The sequence below is a fragment of the Chiloscyllium plagiosum genome, unplaced genomic scaffold (assembly GCF_037043375.1).
Source record: "Chiloscyllium plagiosum isolate Xiang-an unplaced genomic scaffold, Cpla_swu_hap1 HiC_scaffold_48, whole genome shotgun sequence".
Taxonomy (NCBI): Eukaryota; Metazoa; Chordata; class Chondrichthyes; order Orectolobiformes; family Hemiscylliidae; genus Chiloscyllium; species Chiloscyllium plagiosum.
Genome location: NW_028270186.1, coordinates 5,333,345 through 5,360,374, shown reverse-complemented (window position 1 = coordinate 5,360,374; position 27,030 = coordinate 5,333,345). Strand labels below are relative to the sequence as shown.

General features: G+C 49.4%; 1 pseudogene across 1 annotated transcript; it reads left to right on the top strand.

Moving 5' to 3' along the window:
- The first annotated feature begins 4,348 nt into the window (after positions 1-4,348).
- LOC122543041 (lysyl oxidase homolog 2 pseudogene) lies at positions 4,349-16,555 on the top strand (annotated as a pseudogene). Its single transcript, XR_015754846.1, has 4 exons — positions 4,349-4,482; positions 13,537-13,912; positions 16,009-16,184; positions 16,460-16,555. The product of XR_015754846.1 is annotated as a lysyl oxidase homolog 2 pseudogene (transcript).
- Positions 16,556-27,030: the final 10,475 nt, after the last annotated feature.

The window sequence follows — 27,030 nt, the reverse complement described above, 5'->3', positions numbered from 1 at the left end:
GGAGGAAGTATTTGCAAAGCAAAACCGAAGTTCCCAATCTGAATGATGTGAAATCTATCCATGGTGCTTCCAACCAAAATGTTGTGTGCCATTTAGCACCTGCTCAATTGCAGCAATTAGTATTTTGTCACTTTCCAGCAATCGCACTGTGGCATTTCGCTATCTGTACTCTGTCTGCTCAGCACCATTTATTTTTCATTTTCTGTTTTAAGAGGAAGAATTTGGAGTCATTCTTTGGCTCAGTGAAGAATTGGACATTGTTCAAATTCGCAGTTTCTGAAGTTGACTCCAAGATAGCTGTCATCATCTTATGTATCTCCAGCCCATTTTATGTGCAACTTTTATAGCCCTGGGTTTGTGCTTGAGCTGGTGCTTCTGCGAGAGGTTGCTACGTGACAGCTTTCATGCTTCACTGTTGCATCTGGTTATTCCGTACTTGTTCTGCTTGCATACTTGTGGATCGCCAAATCCTTCACAGCCAAGTCATTGTAAAATAACACAGCAACAAGGCGGTTTGTCAGGGTGATGGGGGGAGGATCTTGTCTATCAGGGTCGTCCATATGCACTCTGCTGTGTGTTTTCTTTAAAGTTAATCATGGGATGTGAGTGTCCCTGACAAGACCAGCAAGGAAATGATCACAGGGAAGGTGATGGGGTGAGCTGCTTTCTTGAAGTCTGTGTGGTGCAGGTACACCTACAGGATTGCAAGGACGTGGGCTTCGGGTTTTGACCCAGCAGTCAGGAAGGAAAGACCAGTCCACTCGCAAGTCGAGCAGTGCGGTGGCTCAGTGGTTAGCACTGCTGCCTCACAGCGCCAGGGACTCTGGTTCAAATACAGAATCGGGCAACTGTCTGTGTGGAGTTTGCACGTGCTGCCCGTGCCTGTGTGGGTTTCCTCCCAGAAGCTCCAGTTTCCTCCTACAGTGTGGGGGAGGTGGACTGGCCATAGGAAATTCCCCATAGTGTCCAGGGATGTGCACATTACGTGGATTGGCCTTGGGAAATGCAGGGGTAAGGTAGGGTGCTGGGTCTGGATGGGATGCTCTTCATAGGGGTGGTGTGAATGTGATAGGAATTCTATGAACTCAGGATGGTGCGTGTTTTGGAGGTGAACTTAACAGTGTTGGTGTTTCCCCTGCAGTTGCTTCTGTTATCCCACAGGATGCAAAAGCAAACTGCAAAAGATGGCAGATGCTGGAAATCTGAAATAAAATCAGCAAGTCAAATGGGACTAGAGTAGGTTGGGATATCTGGTTGGCATGGACGAGTTGGACCAAAGGGTCTGTTTCTGTGCTGTACATCTCTATGACTGTTAAGTGCTGGAGAAACTCAGAAGGTCCACAGAGAGTGGGAAGCAGAGTAAATCTTCCAAATTGAACATCCTTCAGAGGAAGAAGACTCTTTGAAGAAGTGTCACACCGGATTTGAACCATGAACCCTGTTTCTCTCTGTGCGGGTGTTGTCAGACCTGCTGGGTTTCTCCGGCACTTCCTATTTTAATAGGTGGTGGTGGAGTTGGATTTGGAAGGCGCTGTGAGAGTAGGGACTGCTTGCTGTTTTTTCTGGCATTGTGATCTGAATGGGGAGACAAAGTGAGAATTGTCCCCTTGAAGTTGTGATGAGCACAGCGCTGACGTAATGATTTGTATTGGGAAGCAGGATGGGATTTCTTCCAGGACTATTGACTAGTCTGTCAGTGTTTGGTATCGGGATAGCAGAGGGAACGTGGGGAAGCTGAAACCTCTGAAGGTCAGTCAGAAAGGTGGAGAGAACGTGTTTCCACTTGGAGGGCTGTAATTCATTTCAGATAGTCATGGATAAATCCAACCCTGATCTTCTTTACATACATGAATAGTTTGGCATCTCATTGCTAAGCTGTGGTGCTGCATTCTCTTTGCGTCTGTCTGTACCCCTGTGCTGGGCTTTGAACCTGTGAGCTTGGAGCTCTGGGTTAGTGTTTTTCTTTTTCACAGTTCCTCGTGGTCTGGCTGATCTAGGACAGCTTGCTCTGGAAACATCAGTGTCTGTGACCCTGCCAGTTCCAGAGTGGAAAATGTGAAGCCATCATATTTTCTGTCAATGCAAAATGAGCATCAAGCCAAGTACAACAGCATTGTGTTTTCTGAGATTTGAAAGGATTTTCTTGCATTACTGGCTATTTCTCATCTTGCCAAAACTCTTTGTCACCCATGGCCCAATGAGCACCAATCCCTGTTCACCTGGCACTGTTTTTAAATTTGTCTTGGTCTCATCCCTCATTATCTGTGTCCTTTCTCGCACATGCCTCTGTCGCTTAAGTCCCTGCCTATTGAATATACCTGCTTTCAGTTGGTGCACCACTGCTGGCGTTGTGAAGGCACAAGTTATGAAATTCCATCCTTCTTTGCACCTCCCCTTTTGCTGCTTTAACACACATCTTAAACCCTCCTTCCTTGGCCAACGCCATCTGACTGAACATCACCAAATGTGGCTTGGCACCAAGGTTAATTTCACAGTGCTTCTCAGGAGTGCCTCCAAGTACTTCGTTGTGTTGAAGACACGAGAAAATGTAAGTCGTTGTTGAAATAATGTCCTGTGCCCCACCGCTCACACACACAAAGATGCCTACACATGTATGCACATGATACATACATAAACACTATTATATGCAAACACATGCATATATACACACAACACACAGACACATACACATGGATATACATGTGTGCACATGTTCCCACGCACATAGAATCACATTTGGAACACAGTTCCTTCGACTTGCCTTTTTAAAAAATAGAAGTGTTCGGGTCTGAGCTATCTCTGTTGTGTACTTGGGGGTGCCTGGTCTAGTCCATGATGAGAGATTGACAGATGCCTGAGCTGCTATCTCATTGGCTCTCACCCCATCATTGTTTGCCAGTGCGACCCACAGCGTGACTGCATACAGGTCGTGAAACTTGAAAGGATTCAGAAAAGATTTACAAGGATGTTGCCAGAGTTGGAGGGTTTGAGCTAGAGGGAGACACTGAATAGGCTGGGGCTGTTTTCCGTGGAGCGTCAGAGGCCGAGGAGTGACTCTATTGAGGTTTATAAAATCATGAGAGGCATGGATAGGATAAATACCAAGATAAATACCGACCACTGCAGCGGACAGCTGGAACTGACAACCGGAAGCGGCAGATTCAAACCACTACAAATGCCGGAGGAAAGATCACAGAAGCGCTTCACAGGAGGCTCCCAAGCACTGAGGATGTCACCTAGACAGGGGACAAAATGTCTGCAACACAAATTCCCAGCTCGGTGAACAGAACCACAACAACGAGCACCCGAGCTCCAAATCTTCTCACAAACTTTGAACACCAAGGTCTTTTTCCCAGTTTAGGGGAGTCCAAAACTAGAGGGGCATAGGTTTTGGGTGAGAGGGCAAAAATTTAAAAGGTGCACCGTTTTCACACAGAGGGTGGTGTGTGTATGGGATGAGCTGCCAGAGGAAGTGGTGGAGGCTGGTACAGTTACAACATTTAAAAGGCATCTGGATGGGTATTTGAATAGTTGAAAAGTGCGGCGCTGGAAAAGCACAGCAGGTCAGGCAGCGTCCAAGGAGCAAGAAAATCGACGTTTTGGGCATGTGCCCTTCATCAGCAATCAGAAACTTTTCTGATGAAGAGCTTATGCCTGAAACATCAATCCTCCTGCTCCTCAGATGCTGCCTGACCTGCTGTGCTTTTGCAGCACCGCACTTTTCAACTCAGATCTCCAGCATCTTCCCTTTCTCCTGGGTATGTGAATCGAAAGGGATATGGGCCAAATGCTGGCAAATGGGACTCGGTTCATGGTTAACGGTATGGAGGAGTTGGACCTCAGGGTGTTTCGGTGCTGTACATCTCTATGACTCTGTGAACAGGTCTGAGCAATGAAGGCAAGTGTGCTCAGTGCCTCATTAACCACCCTGTCTTCCTGGGACATATACCTGAAAGAATCATATACCTGAGCCCTGAGGTCTCTCTGCTCTCCAGAGCCCCACCATTCCTCAGGGACCGGTTCAGAGCTACAGCATCCTTGGTACCTTTGCTTTTATTCCAGTGAAAGAGGGGCACTCCGGGCTGGACGGATTCTCTGACCAAACCAGAGTTGAAAATGGAGTTGTGGATTTTAATTTTGACGTGTGTGTCCTCAAAGTGAAATGCAACTCAGCTCCCGTTCGACTCCCAACAAAGCAGACAAAGGGGACGTTTTTTTTCTGGGGCAGGAGTTTGTGTGTGTTTTTTTTTGGGGAGGGGGCTCCTCGCTATTGGTTGGCTGCTGTTTCTGATCATCTCCTGACACACCAATGGGCAAGCGGCTAAAAGTGACAGGGGAGATGGGGAAGGGGGAGGGCACGGCAAGATGCAAAGTTGGGACTGAGGCAAGTGGGCAGTATCCTCATTGAGAGTGGTGACTGACTGCTCGCATGTCCTGGAACCTCTTCCCCGCATCCCACAGCTCGCTCGGACTTTCTTCTGGGTAAGTGCCCGAACGGTTTTGTGGGCGCCTGTCTTGCTCCTCTTCCCTCCCCAGCCCAGTTGAGTTGCTACCTCTGGTTGCCAGCAAACTTTTGCAGAAGAATTAAGCTGAAGGCTGTATGGGAATGTCTGGTTCTTTGTGTGCGTGTGTGAGAGAGAGAGAGAGAGAGTGTGGGTTTGTCAGAGGAGGGGAACAGGGAACAGCCCTTGGAATTTCCATGGCTGTTCACTGTGTCAGACAGCTCCTAGTTTAATTTTCCCAGGATGGAGAGAGGGTCAGGAAAGGAGTGGAGTGGAGTGGAGTGGGGTGGGGTGGGGTGGGGTGGGGGGAGGAGAGAGACGGAAAACAGCACAGCTCCTCTAGTTGCGAGTAATTTATAATGAGCTCCTCTGTTTCTTTGTGCGGGCGGATGGTTTAATCGGAGCCCCCAGTTCTGATATGAAGGCTGCAAGTCGACATTGCAGCCCAGCAGAGGGAGGGCAGTGTGAAAGCTTAACTGAGCGCTGGAGACCCCCCGCACCCCCCCCCCCACTGTGATCTGGGAGGGGGGACGGGGGAGAGAGATTGACCACCCGTGGGGCAGCCCACAGCCGTGGGGCCGAATGGCCTGCTCTCTCTCTCGCTCAGCCCAGAGTAGGAGAGGTGTTGCTGGGGAAGATGTTGAGGCTGACTACGCTGCTGTACCCAAACCTGGGGTCCTGGGGCAGAGACCCTGTTCCGTCACCCAGCAAACGACACCCTCTTCCCCCACCACCCGCGTCTTGTCTTCACTGACCCTTGCCAGGTTTGTCCCTGTCCACACCCACCCCCCCTGTCAGCCCTTAGAAGGGACCCTCATCCAGACAATGGGGGAAAGGGATCAACTGCCCCTTGTTCCCCCGCCAATGGTGTTTGTGGGATCTTACTGTGTGCAGCCACACACCCCTCCACCCTTCCCCCCCCCCCCCCGCCATTCCCAGTTCTCTCCCTTAAAGGAATGATCCCTGTGGATGGGATTGTCAGAGTGCTTGAGGATGTGGCGAGCTGGCAGGAAGAGATTTTGAGATCCCAAGTCTCTGAGTGTCCTTGGAGTGAGAGCGCAGTGTCTCCAGCCAGTTCCTCATGTATAGCTGTCCAAGTGGCAGCTCTGCAAAAGGCTGAGACAGTTCAGAAACTGCAATCCTCCCTGCCTTCCCTCTCCCACTCCAGTGTCCTCTTTCTCACTGCATTTGTCCTGAAGCAGCCACTGAATATATCCACACTGGGAACAAACTGGAGGGAGCTTTCCCAGATTCCGTCTCATAATCCCTGCCTCAGAAATGTGCTGTTCTCACAGTATTGTCCTAATGTGGCATTACCCCTTTGTCACTGTGTGAGTGTGTCTCTCTCTCTCTCTGTATCTGTCTGTTCCTGTACATCAGGGCACTTTGTGAGCTGTGAGAGTCTAGGCTATCCCCACATTTAGAAGCACAGAAAATGTGTGCAGGCTATTCAGTCTTTGGAGCCTGCACCACCATTCAATATGATCGTGGCTGATCATGTAGTTTCAGTATCTCACTCCTGTTGTCCCTCCATGCCACAGAGAGCTTGCTTACATGCATTGAAAGCTGAGCTCATTGGATTCTTGATCAGACGGGGAGACAAGGGTGAGGGGAAAAGGGTGTGAAGTCAGCTGTGATCCTGTTGAATGGCAGAGCAGGCTCGAGAGATTGAACGGCCTAATCCTGTTTGTATTTTGTATGGTCTCATTTCTGTTTGATCAGGATGAGCAGTTGTGACAAAATTTAACAGTACCTGATAATCTTTGATTTGCTTTAGTCTTGTCACATGTACCAAGGCACAGTGAAAAGTTTTTTTTGGAGTGTAATAAAGGCAGATCATCCAGAGTGCATGAGGGTAATGGAACAGAGCAAGGAATGCTGTGTTACAGCTGCATTGTAGGTTTACAAAGAACGAGGTCAACATTAAATTTAAAATTTGAGAGGTCCGTTCAGAAGACAAATAACAGCAGAAGCTGTTCTGGAATCTTTGGTACATGTGTTTATGATTCTGTATGTTCTGCCTGTGGAGGAGTTTGGAAGAGATCATACCTGGGGATGGAAGGGTCTATTGCTGATGCTGGCTGCCTTCCCGAGACAGTGAGAAGTGTGGAGGGAGTCAGTGGATTGTGATGTTTGGAAGGGAGTTTGGATTCTAAAGTCAAGGTAAATAGGGTTTTGGTTTTCAGTACTGAGAAGGTCTGATCTCGATTTTTGAAAAGGCGGTCAGAAAGTCTGATAGAACAGTGACCGAAAGACATCCTTTCCAAGAAATCACAAGACCCGAGCTCCCTGATTCAGTGTGCTGTCTGCACATTTGATCATTGTGAGTTTTTTTGAGGCGCAGAAAAAGCAAATGGCCAGGGCACACAGGCCAGTCAAGTTCAGAGGAAAAGATTCATTTCAACAGAATTCTTATTGATGGAAATCCTCAGGCTAGCAGAGCTGGAAGCAAATTAGATTACTTAGTGTGGAAACAGGCCCTTCGGCCCAACAGGTCCACACCGACCCTCCGAAGAGCAACCCACCCAGACCAAATCCCCTATGTTTACCCCTTCACCTAACACTACGGACAATTTAGCATGGCCAATTCACCTAACCTGCACATCTTTGGAGTGTGGGAGGAAACCGGAGCAGACCCACGCAATCACAGGGAGGATGTGCAAACTCCACACAGACAGTCGCCTGAGGTGGGAATTGAACCCGGGTCTCTGGCGCTGTGAGGCAGCAGTGCTAACCACTGTGCCGCCCCCAAATCTTAAGCTGTTTAGTTTCCAAGTAGCTGAAGTCAGAGTAGAGAGAGGGTGTGAGCTTGTCTGTCTGTCCTGGAAAAGGGACAGCAATGGAGGGCATCCCATTCGGTCAATGTGCTGGGAGTGACTAAAGAAAATCTATGCAAGTGAAGATGGGAACAATACCGAACAACCTCAATTATCCAAACGGGTCGGGCGGGGAATATTTGGTTAGGATAACTGATTGTTTACCATCAGATCAGTGAACCAAACAAAGGAATATCTTGTATCCGATAATCCGAAATTCGGATAGTTGATGTTCGGATAACTGAGGTTCTGTACAGGGGTTGAGTCACTCTCCAGCATATAGCGAGAAAAAGGGTTGATTATTTCAATTTTTTTCACTTTCTTCTGAGAACCAGCCTGGTTGGTGATGTCGCAAACGCCCGTTCCATGGCTCACAAGCCGTAGAGTGGGAGTGGGACATGGTGTTCCTGATCATGAGGCAGGAATACAGCTTACTGTGCCACCAGACCTCTGAATCCGGGTTCAGAAACAGCAGATAGTCACTGATACGTCAAGGGAGGCATTCAGGTGAAATGGCTTTCCCCAGGAGAGTGTGGAAAATGTGCAACTTGCTCACACAGGGAATGAACAGGATCAGTGCACTGAAGGGCAAGCTGGATTAATGTGAAGCTGAAAGGGCCAAGAGGTAATGTTCATGGGGAGAGAATACAGGAGCTTCACATGGACCATCAAGATCTGTTGGAGGAAGTGGCCTGTTTCTGTGCTCTGTCTTCTATGTGTGAGCTATTGCTTGGACAAGGGAGACAGTGACATGTCCAAGATGCAGGTTTGTAGGAGGGTGTAAGGGACAGGCTGCCATCTTCTCCCCCTCTGTGCCTTAACAGCACTGGGTAGCCTGTACATGTCTGAGTAGTGGTGGATTATCACTGAGAGCCTGTCCCAAGACATCCAAGTACATTATGAGGCTGTGGGATTTAGAATACAACACACAGTCTGAATGCTGACACACTGAGAGAGTTATTCTCTCATTGGACCTGAGCCTCTGGCTAGGCCCAGCATTTAGTGCCTGTCCCTACATGCCCCTTGGGAAGGTGGGGGTGAGCTGCCTTCTTGAACCGCTGCAGTCCATGCACTGTGGGTAGACCCACAATGCCCTTAGGGAGGGAATTCCAGGACTTTGATCCAGCAGCAGTGAAGGAACGGTGAGAGGTTTCCAAGTCAGGATGGTCAGCGGTTCGGAGGGGAACTTGTAGGGGGTGGTGTTCCCATGTATCTACTGCCCTTGTCCTTTGAGATGGAAGTGGTTGTGGGTTTGGAAGGTGTTGCCTGAGGATCTTTGGTGAATTGCTGCAGTGTATCTTGTAGATGGTACACACTGCTGCTACTGAGTGAGGGAGTGGATGTTTGTGGACGTGGTGCCAATCAAGTGGGGGCTGCTTTGTCCCTGGATGGTATCGAGCTTCTTGAGTGTTGTTGGAGCTTCCTCATCCAGGCAAGTGGGGAGTATTCCATCACACTTCTAACTTGTGCCATGTAGATGGTGGACAGGCTTCAGGGAGTCAGGAGGGGAGTTATTCACCACAGTATTCCCAGCCTCTGAGCTGCCCAAGTAGATGGTGGACAGGAGGCTTTAGGGCGTACACACACATTACAGAGTGGGAGTATAGGTTGAGCAATTTTAAGTTGTTTTAAGATAAGAAGGGTGTACGTTTTTTTGAAAGTTAGTGATTTGGTTGGTTTGAGGTTCTCTGTGGTGACACCTCTGGAGGTTGGTTCCAAGGTAATTGAAGCATGTGGATTTGTGTACCTCTACTTATCCAGTAAATTGTCTATTTACATCAATCGTTTTTATTGGAGGTAATAGCCACTAAGCTGATCCCTTTGGAGAAATGTCTGACTCTGCAAGTGGTTGTGGACACCAAAAATCAAATGGCAGAGAAGGTTCAAAACTTGCAAGATGTGCAGACAGAGAACCATGCAAGGATTTTCAATTTTGTTGTAGTGGTCTGCAGAGATGAGAGTGGTACTCTCTCCAGGGTGTGGGGCAGCCCACACAGATGCAGGAGAGCATCTCTTTACATAGGTATACCGGGCCTGATCTCTACATCACATCTAACTGCGCATTCAGCAATAAAACTGCTGGCTTCTCCATGAAAGCCTGGGAAAGAATGAGTTCGTTTAATTCCAGAGAGAAGTTCAGTCAGTGCTCTCTGGATAGGGCATAGGACTAGTATTGTAAAATTCCACCTGACTCCTACAATGGACGTCCTGCACACATGTACATATGTGGATTGAAATGTGACTTTCACAGTGTGGTTCAGTATGTGGTCACACATCACCTCCTCCAGGTTAGAAGGTTCTTGGTGAGTAGTTAAGTCCAGAAACAGGAGCACACGATCTGAACTACTGTCATCAGCAGTGGTGCTAAGGGAGTGCTGAACCGTCAGCGGTGCAGTCTTTTGTGAGATGGCACACAAAAGCCTTTTCTGGTGGGTGTCAAAAATCTCGTGCCACTCTGGTCAAGGAGAGGAAGGGAGATGTGGCTGGCTTCCTTACCCAGCCTTTATCCCACAACAGACCTCACTGAGACGCGTTGCTGGTTTCTCTTGGTTTCTTTGAGCTGAAACAGTTACACGTGATTCCAGGAGAATCTGAAGTCTCTGTCTCTGGATGCTGTTCCCTCCTGTCTGTAAGAATCTGTGTTTGAATTTACCTTTTTTGCCAAGGGATATGTTTATAGACAAAGAAACCCTGCAGATGCTGGAATCCAAAGTAGACAGGCAGGAGGCTGGGAGAACACAGCAAGTTGCAAAATGTACGAGGACTCCAATCCCCTTCACCTCCATCCAGGGCCCCAAACAGTCCATCCAGGTGAGACAGAGGTTCACCTGCCTCTCCTCCAACCTAGTTTACTGTATCAGGTGCTCCCGATGCAGCCTTCTCTACATCGGGGAGACTGAACATAAACTTGGGGAACGGTTCATCAAATATCCGAGCTAGGCCCACAGGGACCGACCGGACCTCCCAGTCACCGGCCATTTTACTTCCCCTTCCCACTCCTCCATTGCCACAACGTCCCAAACTGCAAATGGGAGGAACAATACCTCATCTTCCACCTGGGCAGCCTACACCCTGGAGGACTCGACAATGAGTTCTCCAATTTCAAATGACCCCCACCCTGCCTCTCCCCGCCCTCCTCCCTGCCTCCAACAGGATTCATTCCTCCCATTGACCAACCAGGTCATACCCTCTGCCTGTCTTCACCTATCCCCACTTCACCACCCTGCTCCCACCACCTCCTTTATCTGCAGCTCCCCCAACAACCAGCCCCAGTCCTGAAGAAGGGTTACACCTGAAACGTTGACTTCTCCACCTCCAGGTGCTGCCTGCCTTGCTGTGTTCCCCCAGGCTCCTGCCTGTCCCTCCTGATGCTGCCTGGCTTGCTGTGTTCTTCCAGCCTCCTGCTTGTCCGTAAATGGGTGTGTTTATGTCTTGTTACTATATTGGAGCAGTTAATTAGGAATAATTACTGTATTGGGTCAGTTCAGTTTTCCATTAATTAAGTTATTCTAAATTCAGCTTTATTTTGTTCATGTTTCAAGCAAAATGTGTAAATAAATGCTGTTTTGCTTAAAGCCGAGTGGTTTGACCAGCTGTATCTCTCCTGGATTATCCACTTTACAATAAGAAAAAGTTAGGGTCTGGGCTACCTTCTGAAAATATTCTGAGATGATCTGGCCTGGTCCCGAACAGATGAAAAAGTAAAATTTCAGACCAAGTTCATGACAGTTCAGTTCACAGCTCCTGGGTTCGGGGAAAGGTGATTAAGGAACGCCACCTGAAGATGCAGCCAGGATGAGACCAGCACGCCAGGCTTGCGCCAAAGAGTCACCATTCCAGGTGACACCACCACTCTGGCATGAAATCACCTGCCAGGCTGCTGGAACATGCAGAAAACGAAGATGAGGAGGAGCTCCACACGGGGATGAGACCACTAACTCTCCACCTTCAGGTGTCTGGGCCCAGCCTGTGAGTCTGGGATAGGTGTGGGAGTCAGCCTGGGACCCTGCTGCTAGCTTACCGCACTGTGTCCAGCCTGCCCCTCCCTCACTGCTCTCCAGACCCAAAAGAAATGAAATACGATGAGGAGCCAAAGAAAACAAGTGCTTGTGATGTGGTCAGACTGGTGCTGAGTCCTCAGTGAGAATAAACAGAGTATTCGAGTCCACACTGTGGGTATGCTTACCTTTCCACTGAACTTTGTTCTAACTTTGGAGTTTACCACAAGACCATCCACAGAATCGCTTTTCTCCAGAACCTGTTGTCATGTGACCTCCATAACCCCATTGATGTCACCTGACTGTCCAAGCCTTTGGAGAATTAGCCTTTGCCTTTCTTTCCAAGTCTCTGAGTCTGCACATCAGCTGAAGAATGCCGGGTGTACCGTAGATCATGTGGGATATTTACCGAGTCTGCTGAGGGGAGGAGACATGAGCTTCGTTGGAACACATCTAACTGTGAGCCACATCCTGCACCAGGTCTAACAGAGACCACACTTTCAGGAGGAGTTCATTGGTGATGTTTAAGGGGCCCACTTTGAACTTTGCGACGTAGTTGCTGTCTCTCGTGTGATCTGGTGTAAGATGTGCCCTACAATAAGATGTGGTCCAGTGTAGTTTGTGTGTGCTGTACCCCGGGTGACTGCTGTAGATGTTGCCTGTGAGCTGAATGATGCTAATATTTTTACAATGGATTGTGAAAGTTGCTTTGGGATGTCCTGAAAAGGGCAGTTCTCATTCCTGAAGCCCCTGGGACCTGATCAATGGAATGGTGTCATTGAGTCAGAGAGGTCAACAGCCAAGAAAACGTCCCTTCGGCCCATCAATTATACGCCAGAGAAAAACATCGGCCTAACAAGTCGAATCCATTTTCCAGCTCTTGGCCCACAGCCTTTCCAGTCCGGGCATGGCAAGAGATCATCTCAGTCTTTCTACCATGTCTAAAGGGTTTCCACCTTGACCACCCTGACAGGCAGTGAATTCCAGATTCCTGTTCCTGACAAGTAAAACACTACCTCCAGGTGAATGTGAGGGAGGCTGTACTTCTCAATCCCCCTCAGGCTTCAGTCTTCCGTGCAACAGCTGGGACTGTGTCGCCAGAAAGAGAAGATCATTTCTCACCAGCAAACAAGGTTTGGGTCTGCTCTCTCCCTGTCTGTCCACTCTCTCGCTCCCCCCATCTGCCTGCGCTCTCTCTCTCTCTCTCTTTCTCTCTCTCTCTCACTCACTCTCACTTTGTCTGTCTTTCTCTCACACGCACTTTCACTCTCAGTCTGCCTGTCTGTCTCTTTCTCCATCTGTGTGTATGTGTCACTGTCTCTGTCTCTCTTTCTCACCTTCTCACCCTTGTTAACATCTCAGACATTGCGAGGGGCAGGTGGGTGGAGGTATTTCAGAGTTTTTTTGACTGTGGTGGGGAGCAATAATCCAAATTGAGTCTCCGGAGTCTCTGTATTGGGATCTTTCTGTGCAGGAATGAAGTTCTCGATTGCTCATTGATCAAGGTCTGCCTCAGGAACACAGTTTTGAAACGTTGCTGTCTCCGTTTCAATGAAACTGCCTCCAAACCTCTCCTTCAACCTGAGGGGAACTGTTTCAGTCAAATCATTGCAGCTTGTTCCTGGCCAAAAACCACTGGGAGCATTTCCATCACTGAGACTGAGCCAACTCCTCCTCCACCCTTCTTCCTCTCCTCCACTCTTCCCTCCTCACTCCCTCTTCCTTCTTCCCCTCCTCTGTCTCCTCTCCATCATCCCTCTCCCACGATCTTTCTGTATCGGAGCCTGCAGCCTGGGACAGCTGATTGTGCGCCTCTCGCATTGACATGGGCAGTGGGGGGAGCTTGGGGGGGGGTGGGGAGCGCAGTTATGTTGAGTTTGTTGTCCGTCTTGATGTGGTGTGGACCCTGTTGGGATACTGGCTGGGTCAGACAGAAATGCTAACTGTTCTGTGTTGAGCGTGTGTCTCTCTGGCGTGAAAATGTTGCAAATGGACGGCACGGGTACCTTGACCATCTCGGCTGCCCCCATGTCAGACAAATCCAGAGTGAGAGGGGTATCCTTTCTGTCTAAACTGAGGGCACACAGCTGCTGGGCTCAGTCCAGTGACCATCCCAGATGTGAAATCTCTTCAGCAGAACATGTCTGCATGAGCAACACGCCAGTGGGTTCTACTTTCTGCCCATTTTTTCACCTTGGTTTGTGCTTCCCCTTTCTGCAGGAGACCAACAGCATTCTGAAACTCCGGATCAAAGAACACAGCCAAGATTTCCTCGGCGGTTCCCGCAGGTGACGGAGGATGAGGAGCATCCTTTGTGCTGTCCGTCACTGTTTGGCCCTGGTGTTTCTCCACTGCACCTTGGAGCTCCACTGTTTGGCCGAGGTCAAAGGGCAGCAGGTTCCCAGGATTCAGCTCCGATTGGCTGGTAGGAGGAAGAAGGCCAACGAGGGGCGGGTTGAGGTCTACTACGACGGCGAGTGGGGCACTGTGTGCGATGACGATTTCTCCATATCCACGGCCACTGTCATCTGTAAGGAACTGGGCTACCTCCACGCAGAGAGCTGGGTCCCCAAAGCCAAGTATGGCAGAGGCAAAGGTAATTGGATCTTGGGGAGGCCACATCACTGGGCATTTAGATGCAGACTCAGGTCTTTGCTCTTGGCCAATTCCAGAACCAAAGGGTCACATTCTGAGGGAACGGGGTAGGCTTTAGGAAAGGTTTCTGAAAGGGTGCAGAAAAGATTTACGAGGATGTTGCCAGCGCTGGAGGGTTTGAGCTCGAGGGAGATGCTGAATAGGCTGGGGCTGTTTTCCCTGCAGCGTCAGAGGCTGAGGTGTGACCTTATAGAAATTTATAAAATCATGAGAGGCATGGATAGGGTGAATAGACAAGGTCTTTTCCCTGGAGTGGAAGAGTCCAGAACTAGAGGGCGTAGGTTTAGGGTGAGAGGGGAAAGATATAAAAGAGACCTAAGGGGCAACCTTTTCACTCAGAGGGTGGTACGTGCATGGAATGAGCTGCCAGAGGATGTGGTGGAGGCTGGTACAATTGCAACATTTTTTTTAGATTAGATTACTTACAGTGTGGAAACAGGCCCTTCGGCCCAACAAGTCCACACCGACCCGCCGAAGCGTAACCCACCCATACCCCTACATTTACCCCTTTACCTAACACTACGGGCAATTTAGCATGGCCAATTCACCTGACTTGCACATCTTTGGACTGTGGGAGGAAACCGGAGCACCCGGAGGAAACCCACGCAGACACGGGGAGAATGTGCAAACTCCACACAGTCAGTCGCCTGAGGCGGGAATTGAACCCGGGTCTCTGGCGCTGCGAGGCAGCAGTGCTAACCACTGTGCCACCGTGCCGCCCACAAATTTAAAAGGCATCTGGATGGGTATATGAATAGGAAGGGTTTGGAGGGATATAGGCCGGGTGCTGACAAATGGGACTAGATTAATGTAGGATATCTGGTCAGCATGGACGAGTTGGACTGAAGAGTCTGTTTCCCTGCTGGATGACTCTCGCAGTTGGATATTGCACATGGAGCTAAAGGGATTGAAGGATATGGGGGGTTTGGGAGGAACAGGAACAGTATACTGATTTGGATGATAAGCTGTGAAGGGCTGAATGGCCGACTCCTGATCCTCCTATTTCCCATGTTTCCCGGGGTATCATGACGTTGTTCATTTTTGCAGAAAGATTTGGGGCTCCCTCACAAGGGGCAGAAAAACCGAAACCCAGGCTTTTCCTGGGGCGAGGCTGCGGAGCAGGAGCTGAGAGAACGGAGAGGCCATTCGCCTTCTCTAACCTGCTGCACCATTCACTGAGGACAGGGCTGAACCCACAGCACGGCAGTGTTCCCCATGTACAGTACCTGCTGCTGAGCTCCGTCGGTTCCCACCTCCTCTCCATCTCAGCCTCTGCTGGACTTGGTAATCCAGTGCATGCTGTGTGGTGGGAGTGGAGGTTTCCAAAGGTTCACAACTCTCACGTTCTCCGTCACCGCCCTTAACCATCAACCCCTTCGACTGGTCCCAAGGAAGGAAGAACGTGGTGTTGGTAAGCCCCACACCTCCCCAGGGTGCCTTCCCTTTCCCCTGCGAACAACCCCATGAGCTCTCAAGCCCATTCTAAGCTATTTCCCAACACCTCTCTGCAAGAAGAACACAACTTTCACAAAAGCAGTGAGTCCAGCTGGAAGACACCAGCTAGATGGCCTGCCAAGGAGCTGAATGTACTCACAGTGATGAGTTCACCCTCTGTTCCACTGCCTCTGTTGTCCTGGGTTGACCGGGATCTGGAAGAGACGACACTGAGTGCTGGAGAAACTTGGCAGGTCTGTGGGCGGAGGAACTGAGCAAGCCTTTCCAGCGCAGCGTCGCTCCGTCCCACTGGATGGAATTTCTGAGCTCAGATTGTCAGATGTGAAGCTGTGCTGACAGAACTGGAAGCACCAGCTAAGCTTTGCTTCAGCAGGCAAGCTGCTGGCTTCAGATCAGTTGTTTCTGAATTTCATGTGGTCCATCAGTGAATGGGTCTGCACATGCGTCGTGATGCAAGGGGAAGACTGAGCACTTCCTAAGCCCACAGGAGTTCGCCTTGTAGCCCGTTGCGTGGTGGGAGAGTGTGGGACCTGACCTCTGTGTGCTGCAGAGTAACTGGGTTGACGTTGTTTTCCAATGTAGGCAGGATCTGGATCGATAATGTCCGATGCACTGGCAGTGAGAAGACTCTGGCAGCTTGCGATTTCAATGGCTGGGGCATCACCAATTGCAAACACACAGAAGATGTTGGAGTAGTGTGCAGTGAGCAGAGAGTACCTGGCTTCAAGTTCTTCAACACCCTCCTCAACGATATTGAGGTGAGTGCAGCCTTGCCCACCCTTGCTGGGACACACGATGGCTTGGTGATGAACATCTGTGCAGCACTCACAAAGTACATTCATTTACTGGCGTGAAAGCTGGTTCTAATAGCTCCCAGGTTGCCAGGAGGTCCATCTCCACTCTAAACCCATTCGAGGTGGGTGGGTTGGGGGTGTGGTTACCAGCTGTGTCCTGGGAGCATTGCAAAGGTGCAGCATCGGACCAGCCAATCAGTGAGGCCTCTGCGGCCCCAATATTATTTGTCTTCTTCCAGTTCCAAGGCTGCAAGAAGCCAGTGACTGCTGCCAGTGATTGCCAGGTTTTGGTTTGTGAAAGCAGTCAATACTCACCATGGCAGATGGTGGAGTAAATACATGGAGGTGATGGCCTGGTGGAATTGTCACTGGACTGTTAATCCAGAGAGCCAGGTAATGATCTGGGAACAGCAGATGGTGTAATTTGAATTCTGATGGTGCAATCTGGAATTAAGAGTCTAATGATGACCGTGAATCCATTGTCGGTAATGTACCTTCAGGGAAGGAAACTGCAATCCTTACCTGGTCTGGCCTACTTGTGACTCCAGACCCACAGCCGACGTGGTTGAGTCTAAACTGCTCTCTGGACAATTATGGATGGGGAATAAATGCTCGCTCATCCAGCGACACATACATCCCATGAATGAATAAAACCAAAGTGTGGATTTGAAAGTTCGCTAAACGATGACCATATAAACATTGTCAATTGTCAGCTCAACGTTCCAGGGTTTGGAGGTTTCAGGCACGATGTAGGGGGGGAGAATGTAAGAGAGGTGGGGTTGTTATATTATTGATTTGAGATGATCAAGACTGCAGTTAGGAGGGAGGATATCTAGAAGGATCTTCAGATGCAGCCCATCCAGGTAGAGCTTAGAAATAAAAAACAAGGGATGATCACTTTCCTGGGATTATACTTCAGGCCTCCCAGCAGTCAGAGGGGGATATGAGGGCAAACCGCAGCCAAGTGTTAGAGGAATAGGGCTATAACAGTGGGGGATTTCAACTTTGCCAACAATAACTGGGTGTGAAAGAATTCGATGGGGTGAACATTTTCAAATGCATCCAGGAGTGTTTTTTATGAGAGTACAGAGGTAGTTCTACTCGAGATGGGCAGTGCTACACCTAATCCTCGGGAATGAAGCTGAAATGTAGTTGAAATGTCAATGAGCAAGGATTTCAGGGACAATGATCATAACTGTAAGTTTCAACGTAATTGTGGAAAGGGATAAGGATCGTGCAGAAGTTATGAGTCTGAGTTGGGAGGATGCCAATTTCATTATCATTAGACAGAATCTGGCAAACGTAGGCTGGGAGCAGCTGCTTGCAAGTAAATCTGCATGAGGAAAGTGGGAGTCTTTCAAAAGCATTATCGTGAGAATTCGGGATCAGTGTGTTCCTGTCAGAGGGAAAAGCAAGGGCAGCAAGCTCAGGGAACCCAGGATGTCAAGGAAATGAAGGAAGCACGTGTCAGGGACAGCATGTTAAAGACTGGGGAGGCCCATGAAAAGTACAGAGAGTGGAGGAGGTTGCTGCAAAAGGAAACGAGGAGAGCAAAGAGGGGCAACAGCAGATAGGATTAAGGAAACCCCCAAGGCATTTTATCAGTAAATTCAGAGCAAAAGGATTGCCAGGGACCTATTAGAAAACCAAGGGGCAGCCTAGGCTTGGAACCAGAGTATGTGGATGAGGCGAAAAATGAATATTTCTCTGTATTTACAGAGGAAAAGATATTGTAGCTGGGGATTTCAGTTCTGATGGTGAGGTTCTAGAACATGTTCAGGTTAATGAGGAGGAGGTGATGGATGTTTTAGTGGCCTTTAAGGTGTACATATGCCCAGGGCCTGATCAGATGTATCCCAGGTAGCTATGAGAGGCTGGGTTTGTTTTATCTGGATTAGAGGAGTGTGAGGAGTTATCTGATTGAGTTACACAATATTATCAGAGGCATAGGCAGAGTAGATCAAAAGAATCCTAATCCCCCATGACAGACGTGCCTAAGACCACAGGGAATGCGTTTATGATGAGCAGTAAGTACTTTAGAGAGGATCCGAGGACGACGTTTTTTTCACCCAGAGGAAGGTGGAAATCTCTAACGTGCTGCCTGAGCGAGCAGGGGAGGCAGAGACTCTCACAGCATTGAAGAAGCAGCTGGACAAGCATTCAAAATGGCAAGGCACAATAGGCAATGGACCAAGGGCAGGGAAATGGGATGAGTGTAGTTTGGTGTTTGTAGGTCAGCATGGACATAGTGGGCCGAAGGGCCTGTTTCCACGCTGCATGAAGGGAAAGACACTGAGTTTAACTCAGAGGCAATAGTTATTGCTCTGGGAGGGAAACCATTGTGAAAGAGTGACTGTTTTCTTTTTGTTGAGAGGATGGTTTGAGGTTGAGATGTTGCAGAAGGTAAACAGCTGTGATGGAAATACCACACGATCACGGAAACCAGGCAGCGCTGGTGTTCATCCTTCCTGCTTCGCTGTCAGCACACTCTACTTCACCCCACACCCCCTCCATATATCCTTCTGTCCCTTTCTCCCTTCCTGTATTCCCTGGAATGCATTGAGACCTTTGGTCTTAACGATGCTGGATGGGGGCAGGTTCCATGTGCATGCCTTCCTCAGGGGAACGCTGTTCCTGCTCAAGTCTCGACTCCTATTTGTTAGTGCCCACCCTTCTGTGAGACAGTGGCTGAGGCTGGGGACCTTTCATGCTGTGAGCCATGTCTTGTACATCTTTGCATATTAGCTGCTCTGATATTCCATGCTTGCCCAAGGGCGTGTGGACAAGTACACTTCCAGCTCTGGAAGTGGGTGTGAATCCTGAGGTATGAATGTAGTACACTAGCTCATATAACACATACCGCAGTGAGTTACATATCTGTTGAGTCACATATCATCAAATTTATTAACAACACTGACTATATTTACAAGATTTTAAACCAGCCCCCTCATACCCATCGTCTGGAACCAGTACGTACATTATATGGAAACAGCTGACCTACTCAGCACACTGCACTGACACCATTCCGACAGGATATACAGCCACGTTCTCTCATTGCATTCCTTTGCCATTGTAAACAAGCTTCCTTGTCAGGCCATCCATCAGGATCAAGGATGCCTTGCTTTCCCTGAACACCTGTGACTAGTTCAGTGTTGGATCCAGCCCACACATGGTGTCTCGAGGGAGAGCGTGGGGGGGTGGGTGGAGGGCAGAGCAGGGGAGGGGGTAGGGGGGGAGGTGTGGGTTGGATGCTCGCTGTACTTGCTGCTGGCCCAGTTGAAGACATTCTGTGGATGCTCCTTCTACAGTTTTGTCATGATTGGGCAGGAGCTTCCCATCACCCCCACCGTTGGATGGTTACATTTCTTCAGGGAGGCTTTGAGCAGACCCTTAAAACTCACCTCTGCCCTACCTTGTGACTGTTCACCATGACCAAGCTTGAAGGAGAGAGAGAGAGAGAGAGAGAGAGAGAGAGAGATCTCCGAGGGTAGTGATTAGATTAGATTCCCTACAGTGTAAAAACAGGTCCTTCAGTCCAACAAGTCCACACCGACCCTCCAAACCCATTTGCCCACCCTATAATTACCCCTTACTACTGCACCTAACACTACGGGCAATTTAGCATGGCCAATTCACCAGACCTGTACATCTTTGGACTGTGGGAGGAAACCCCACGCAGACATGGGGAGAATGTGTAAACTCCACACAGACAGTCACTCGAGGCAGGAGTCGAACCCAGGTCCCTGGTGCTGTGAGGCAGCAGTGCTAGCCACTGAGCCACCGTGCCACCCCAGCAGTGTCAGGACCATGTGGTTGACCCTAATGCAGCTCATTGATCAGAACCAGTGGGTTGATGTTGGCCTGAGAGAGGACACTTATCTCCTCTCTGCTCCCATTTTCCTGTTTACTCACTGGGATCTTGTCCTTGCAGTAAGGAACTTCTTCATGACCTCTGAAGATGGTGGTTTCTCCTTGGGCAGCAATGTGTACTGACCCCCCAAGGACAAGCATTGCTTGCCACCCTGTTCTTGTCATTCCTCATTCACTCACCCACTCACTCTCTTGGAAGGTCCTGTTTTGAAGAAGCTTCTTTTGTGGATCTGAAAGAGGTCCACCATCTCAGGAATTCACCAAACCTTGAAATACACATGCATAAGGTGTATTATGAGATGGAGTCATTCCAATGTGAAAACAGATCTGAAGGATTCTCTTCCTCCCATTTCCCTTGGCATTCCCGTGGGAGCTAGCTGCTGGGAAATGGAACGCTGCATTGGGATAATTTCACTTGGAGCATCTTTTGGGATGTGGGCGTCACTGGCTGGCCCAGTATTTATTACCCATCTTCAACTCCCCATGAGAAGGTGGGGGTGAGCTGCATTCTTCAACCACTGCAGTCCACCTACTGTAGGTAGACCCACAATGATATGAGGGAGGAAATTCCAGGATTTTGACCTAGCGACAGTGAAATCAGAATGGTGAGTGGCTTGGAGGTGAACTTGCTGGCGTTGGTGTTCCCATGTATCTGCTGCCCTTGTCCTTCTTGATGGTACTTGTCATGGACTTGGAAGGTGTTATCAGAGGAACCTTCTGTACGTAGATCTGATTTTCCTGTATGCTAAGTGTCCGTTGTGGCAAACTTTTAGACCAACACTCTGCATGGTTACTTTATTCATAGAGGAGGTCAGGAGACTACATGAGAGTCAGCAGTTTGTACTGAGGCCCAGGGAATGGGCCAGCAATGATGCATGGAGTTTCTGTCCAGCTGTTTGTCCATGAGAGGCAGTCCATGTTTATTGATGTCTTTGAAGTTTCGTTAACGTGCCTTAACTCAGCCCTTGGGTTCCTTTGGCCAATTACTTCAGAAACCGACGGTGTTGCAATCCAACATGCTCCTGATTCTTTCACTCTGTCCACTACTGGGTAGCTGGGAATGTGGAGCTGTCTGTCCTTCTCCCAGTGAAGTGGTGGGAAGAGTGAATTTCCCCAGCCCAGCTGAATAGTTTTCTGTCTGGTGTGGGCACTCAGGGCTACGCAATTCAGGCAGTTGGAGTTCAGCTTCCGATCATCAAACAGTCAAGAGAGAACGGTGGGGTGTTTAGCTTGAGGAGCTGAATTAACTCCCCCTGTCTCGTTTGAACAGACGCAAGCAGCAATCTGGATTTGTGCATCTGCACTTCCCAGTTGTTGCACTAGCGTCACTATCTGGTCAGCTTGCCAGTTTTCCACCAGTGTAGCAGACAGAGTGATCGACCACAAGTCATTGTTCTCTGAGCAAACTTGGAGCACCGAGTTACAGCTGGGGGGGGGGTGGGGGGAGGGAGATTGTTTTCAACCCCTGGTTCCAAAGCCATTCACTGGCTGTTTTCCTTTAGATGCCATTCCCGTAATGATTCCCGTGCACAAAAATATCAGGGGCAACCGCAGCCAGAACTGCATTCCTTCCAAATTGTCTGGTTGCTGGAAGATTCTGCTGTTATGTGCACTCCTTTTTATCCTGCTCTGAAACAGCATGACAAGTGAAGAATTGAGACAATTAACATTGAACATAATGGCCCCATTCCGTGCTCAGAAGCAAAGGGGCAGCATTTGTGACCAACAAAAACAGAAATTGCTGGAAAAGCTCAGCTGGTCTGGCAGCATCTATGGAATGAAAGCAGAGTTAACATTTTGGGTCCAGTAAACCTTCCTCAGAACTGATGGTAACGAGGAAGAAGTTGGTTTTTCTGCAGGAGATAGGGTCAGGGGAAGGGGGTAAGGAGCAAATGACAGGTGGGAATAGAGCCCAAAGAGCGAGAGGAGAGCAGTTGGACAGATAAAGGAGTGCATAAAAATCATCCGAGGAAGGTGAATAGCTACTAATGGTGGCTACAATGGGTTGTGTGTAATAGCTGACCATGTGATAACAGGGCCTGGTGTGTGGGGGTTGGGGTAAGGACATGGGAGACGGTGCTTCAAGCCCGAAAATAGTTGAACTCGATATTGAGTCCGGAAGGTTGTAGAGTTCCCAAACAGAAACCGAGGTGCTGTTCTTTCAGCTTGCGCTAAGATGTTTGTGACTAACCTTGATGGAAACAACCCACATAGAATTTACGATCCCTGAACTTCCCTGATAACCTTTTGGAACTGGTGTCAGGTCAAGGGAATCTCAGGCTTGGAGCTGAGGAATGTACGCAGCCAATCGGATTAGAGTAACCTCACCGACAGCACACCTAGAAGTCAAAAACAATGGTTCTGAAATAGTTTCATTTGACTGAAATAATTTGTTGGTAAGTACAGAGGGGGGTTACAGTCGAAAAACTTGAAAAATGTTTTGAGATGTTTGATGGGAAAGTTTGACATTGCTCAAGGTTAACATCACTCTCTCCAGCCAGTGAGACTGCTCAGAAACATATACCTTCTTGTTAAAAAAACTCAATCACACCTCATTTGATAAGTTCTTAAGTATCATGCTCTTAGTTTACCTCTCACCCTGCATTCGTTTAACTCCATTTGCTCTTTGATAATCATTCTGTGTCTCTCTCTGTCTCGCGCTCGCGCTCGCTCTCACTCTCTCTCTCTCTCTCTCTCTCTGTCTCTCCGTCTCTGTCTCACTCTCTGTTTCTTTATACGTGGAATTAGCCACAGATCACAGATGCCTCCTGGACTCAAAAGCAGCTGTCTCAAACATTTCCAGTGGTCCACCATTGCTTGGTATTGACACAGCTGCACGTGGTCAGGAGGTTGGAGGATCTGCACAAACAGATCTGGCCTGACCTCTTTCTTCCCTGTGCTTGTCTGTCTTTCACACTGAGTCACCTCCCGGTTGGGTTCCATCCTCAGAATACACTCCTCCTCCATTAGGACATCTCTCCCTCACCTCTCGTCGCTATCCAAATCCAGGTGTGACCGTGTTGGCATTTTCTCCTCTTCACATCCTCGAGTCCAACTGGGACTTGAATTTCTGTGGGAGCCAAGAAGCTCAACAGATCGGCAGACGACGGTCTCTCAGACTGGAGGCTGGGATAGATGCCAGCAGTCTGAATTGGGGTCTGTATGCACAGGGAAGGAGAAATCCCCAGCTCCCCCTGATTTCCCTTTCAACCTTTAACAATTTCCTCATGTTTGTGGGAAGAGACTTTGACTGGCAAGGTCACTCATCAATGCCCGTCCCTAATTGCCCCTAGTGAAGGTGGGGGTGAGCTACCTTCTTGAGCCGCTGCAGTCCATGTGCTGTGAGTTGACCACAATGCCCTTAGGGAGGGAATTCCAGGATTGTGACCCAGTGACAGTGAAGGAACGGCGATGTATTTCCAAGTCAGGATGGGGAGTGGCTCGGTGGGGAATTCCCAGAGGGTGATGGGGCAGTCATCGTTGGGTGGCCTTACGTCAGTGCCCCGCTCACGAGTCAAGCTTGGCATCAGCTCTGAAATCACATGTGGTCCCTTGAAAAGCAGCATCCTTCCTGCCCCTGAGAGGAAGCTGTCCCCTGAATGTATGGGCACTGAGTGGAAAAGGAATCTCCAGCCGTCGGATATCTCACAGAAATGGAGAAATGTCGAAGGTGGGAGCAGGACTAGGCCATTTGGCCCTTCCAGCCTGCTCTGCTGGTCAGTAAGATCACTCCATCCCACCTCAATCCATTGATCCCTTTTAGCCTCAAGAACTCCAAGTTCCTCGTCCTTAAAAAGGTGCATTGTTTTGCCCTCACCCACCTCTCTGTGATTGTGAATTGCACAGCCTCAGTGCTGTCCTTGGATGGAGACATTTCTCTCCATCTCAGTCTGAAATGGTTTCCCTCTTCTCCTTGACTCCTTCTTCTGGACTCCCTTCACTGTTGGGATCACCCCTCCTGTCCAGTCCTGTTCGGAGTGTGCTGGAAACACTGGGCCAGTGACCTGTCTCTGACCCTTGTTGAAGCCTGGGGATGACTGGGAGAGTGTGTTTAAGGCAAGGGAGACAGCAATCTCCCCTGATGCAGGAGTGTGTCCCCTTTTGGTGTGCCTGCACACCCTGGTGCAGTCCCTGCGGTGGGAAGCCCTCTTCCAAAATGAGGAGCCTGGTGCTGAGTTTAACCTCAGGCTAACAAGCTGGGATTTTCACAGCAACCCCAGCCAGTTCGGGAATCGAACCCGTGAGGTTGGTGTATCCCAAAGTAACCACCCGGTCAGCTGGCTGGATCGAACACCATGTCATGGCCAGACCTGTGGTGTCCCAGTGTACTGAAAGAGCACTCAGTCTGCGCTGGAAACCGCTGTGGGGAGGAATGTTTGTGCAAACGTGTTCCTGTGAAGTGCTTGGAATGTTCAGAATGACATTTGAGCTGGCTGCTGGAACATTTCAAGGTATTCCTCACAGCACTGCGCACGGTTTCTCAGGGTCAGAGGTCACAGTGTTGAGATGCATTTTTCTGAGCATTGATCATGGAGAAAATGGACTTTTTCTCTCCACCCCCCCCCCCCCCTCCCAAAAACGTCATGTAATCTCTTGGAGACTTGCCAGCCAGCATCTGTTTTCCATTGTACAAGAACTCCGAGCTGGTTCAGGCTCCCAGACAGTTTTTCTTCATAGATTCGCAGCGATGATGATCTGGCAAATAGTACAGTTCGAACCGCAGTCAAATCCTGCTATTTTGTAGGGAGGGTTATGTTCCTGCAAAGCTTGACAAACAGTGAATATATACTTTAAGACGGTTGTCAAGTGAAAGGTTTGACGCTGCCTAAACACTGACTTAAAACATAGTGGGATCCCAACTGGTAGCTGATGGTTTAGTATGACAGGAAACATTTAACATCATCAATGGCAGGATGCTAGGAAGCGAAGAGGAACAGAGGGGTGTTATGGGGAGCTTGGTCTCAGATCCCTGAAGGTGCACAGGGGAATCACCAGGATGTTAGAGTTGACACTTTGAGAACCGAGTTCTGAGGAAGGGTCACTGGACTCGAAACGCTAACTCTGATTTTTCTTCATAAATGCTGCCAGACCTGCTGAGCTTTTCCAGCACATTCTGTTTTTGTTTGTGATTTGCATGGGATGGAGCCCGTTTAGCTGAAAAGAGAGGCTGGATAAGCTCAGGCTGTTTTCTTCAGAGCAGAGAAGGTTGACTTGATAGAGATGTTCAAGGAGCTGAAAATGTGTTGCTGGAAAAGCGCAACAGGTCAGGCAACATCCAAGGAGCAGGAGAATTGACAGTTCGGGCATGAGCCCTTCAGGAATGAGGAAAGTGTGTCCAGCAGGCTAAGATAAAAGGTAGGGAGGAGGGACTTGGGGGAGGGGCGTTGGAAGTGCAATAGGTGGAAGGAGGTTAAGGTGAGGGTGAACAGAGTTGGGGTGGGGGCGGAGAGATCAAGAAGAAGATTGCAGGTTAGGAAGGTGGTGCGAGGGTTGGGACTGAGACAAGGTGGGGGGAGGGGAAATGAGGAAACTGGAGAAATCTGAGTTCATCCCTTGTGGTTGGAGGGTTCCTAGGCGGAAGATGAGGCGCTCTTCCTCCAGCCGTCGTGTTGTTATGGTCTGGCGATGGAGGAGTCCAAGGACCTGCATGTCCTTGGTGGAGTGGGAGGGGGAGTTGAAGTGTTGAGCCACGGGATGGTTGGGTTGGTTGGTCCGGATGTCCCAGAGGTGTTCTCTGAAACGTTCCGCAAGCAGGCGGCCTGTCTCCCCAATATAGAGGAGGCCACATCGGGTGCAGCGGATGCAGTAAATGATGTGTGTGGAGGTGCAGGTGAATTTGTGGTGGATATGGAAGGATCCCTTGGGGCCTTGGAGGGAGGTGAGGCGGGAGGTGTGGGCACAAGTTTTGCATTTCTTGCGGTTGCAGGGGAAGGTGCCGGGAGTGGAGGTTGGGTAGGTGGGGGGTGTGGATCTGACGAGGGAGTCACGGAGTGAGTGGTCTTTTCACAACGCTGATAGGGGAGGGGAGGGAAATATATCCTTGGTGGTGGGGTCCGTTTGGAGGTGGCAGAAATAACGACGGATGGTACGGTGTATATGGAGGTTGGTGGGGTGGTAGGTGAGGACCAGTGGGGTTCTGTCCTGGTGGCGATTGGAGGGGCGGGGCTCAAGGGCGGAGGAGCGGGAAGTGGAAGAGATGCGGTGGAGGGCATCGTTGATCACGTCTGGGGGGCAATTGCGGTCTTTGAAGAAGGAGGCCATCTGTGTTGTTCGGTATTGGAACTGGTCCTCCTGGGAGCAGATGCGGCGGAGATGAAGGAATTGGGAATATGGGATGGCATTTTTACAGGGGGCAGGGTGGGAGGAGGTTTATAGTAAATGTCCATGTTAATTCGATCGCCCGAGAAAGAAATGGAGAGATGTAGAAAATTATGAGGGGCATGGACTGTGTGTGTGTGCAGTTCCCATTGAAACACAACTCGCTCTGGTGCAGAGGGGGAAATTAATTGGGGAAATCAAGGAGCTTAACAAATGACTTGTCTCAACATTCAGCCAAGTGTCCAATTCATCAAATATTTAGATAGATCCCCGAGTTGTTTACTTGGGAAAGAATAAAGACAAACAGAGATCTTGAGTTTGCGTGCAGTGTGTAGAAATTCCCACAGATTGATTCCCACCATTTACAAATTTGAATGTGAACACACCTCCCTCCTTGTTGTGCTAACAACCACAATGTTTCAGATGTTTGCCAGTGAGCTCTGGCTGTGCTTTGTAGCAGAGATTTCTGTGATTGGTGCTCAGGGACTGAGGGAGCTCAGAGAGTGGTGTGGGCCAACATTCAGCAGAGAGGCTGGGGGAGGGTGGGGGTGGTGGGTGGTCCAATCTGGATGAATTCTGAGAAAGCCAGAGGCCGGGTTAGGTTTTGGATTCTCGCAGCTTT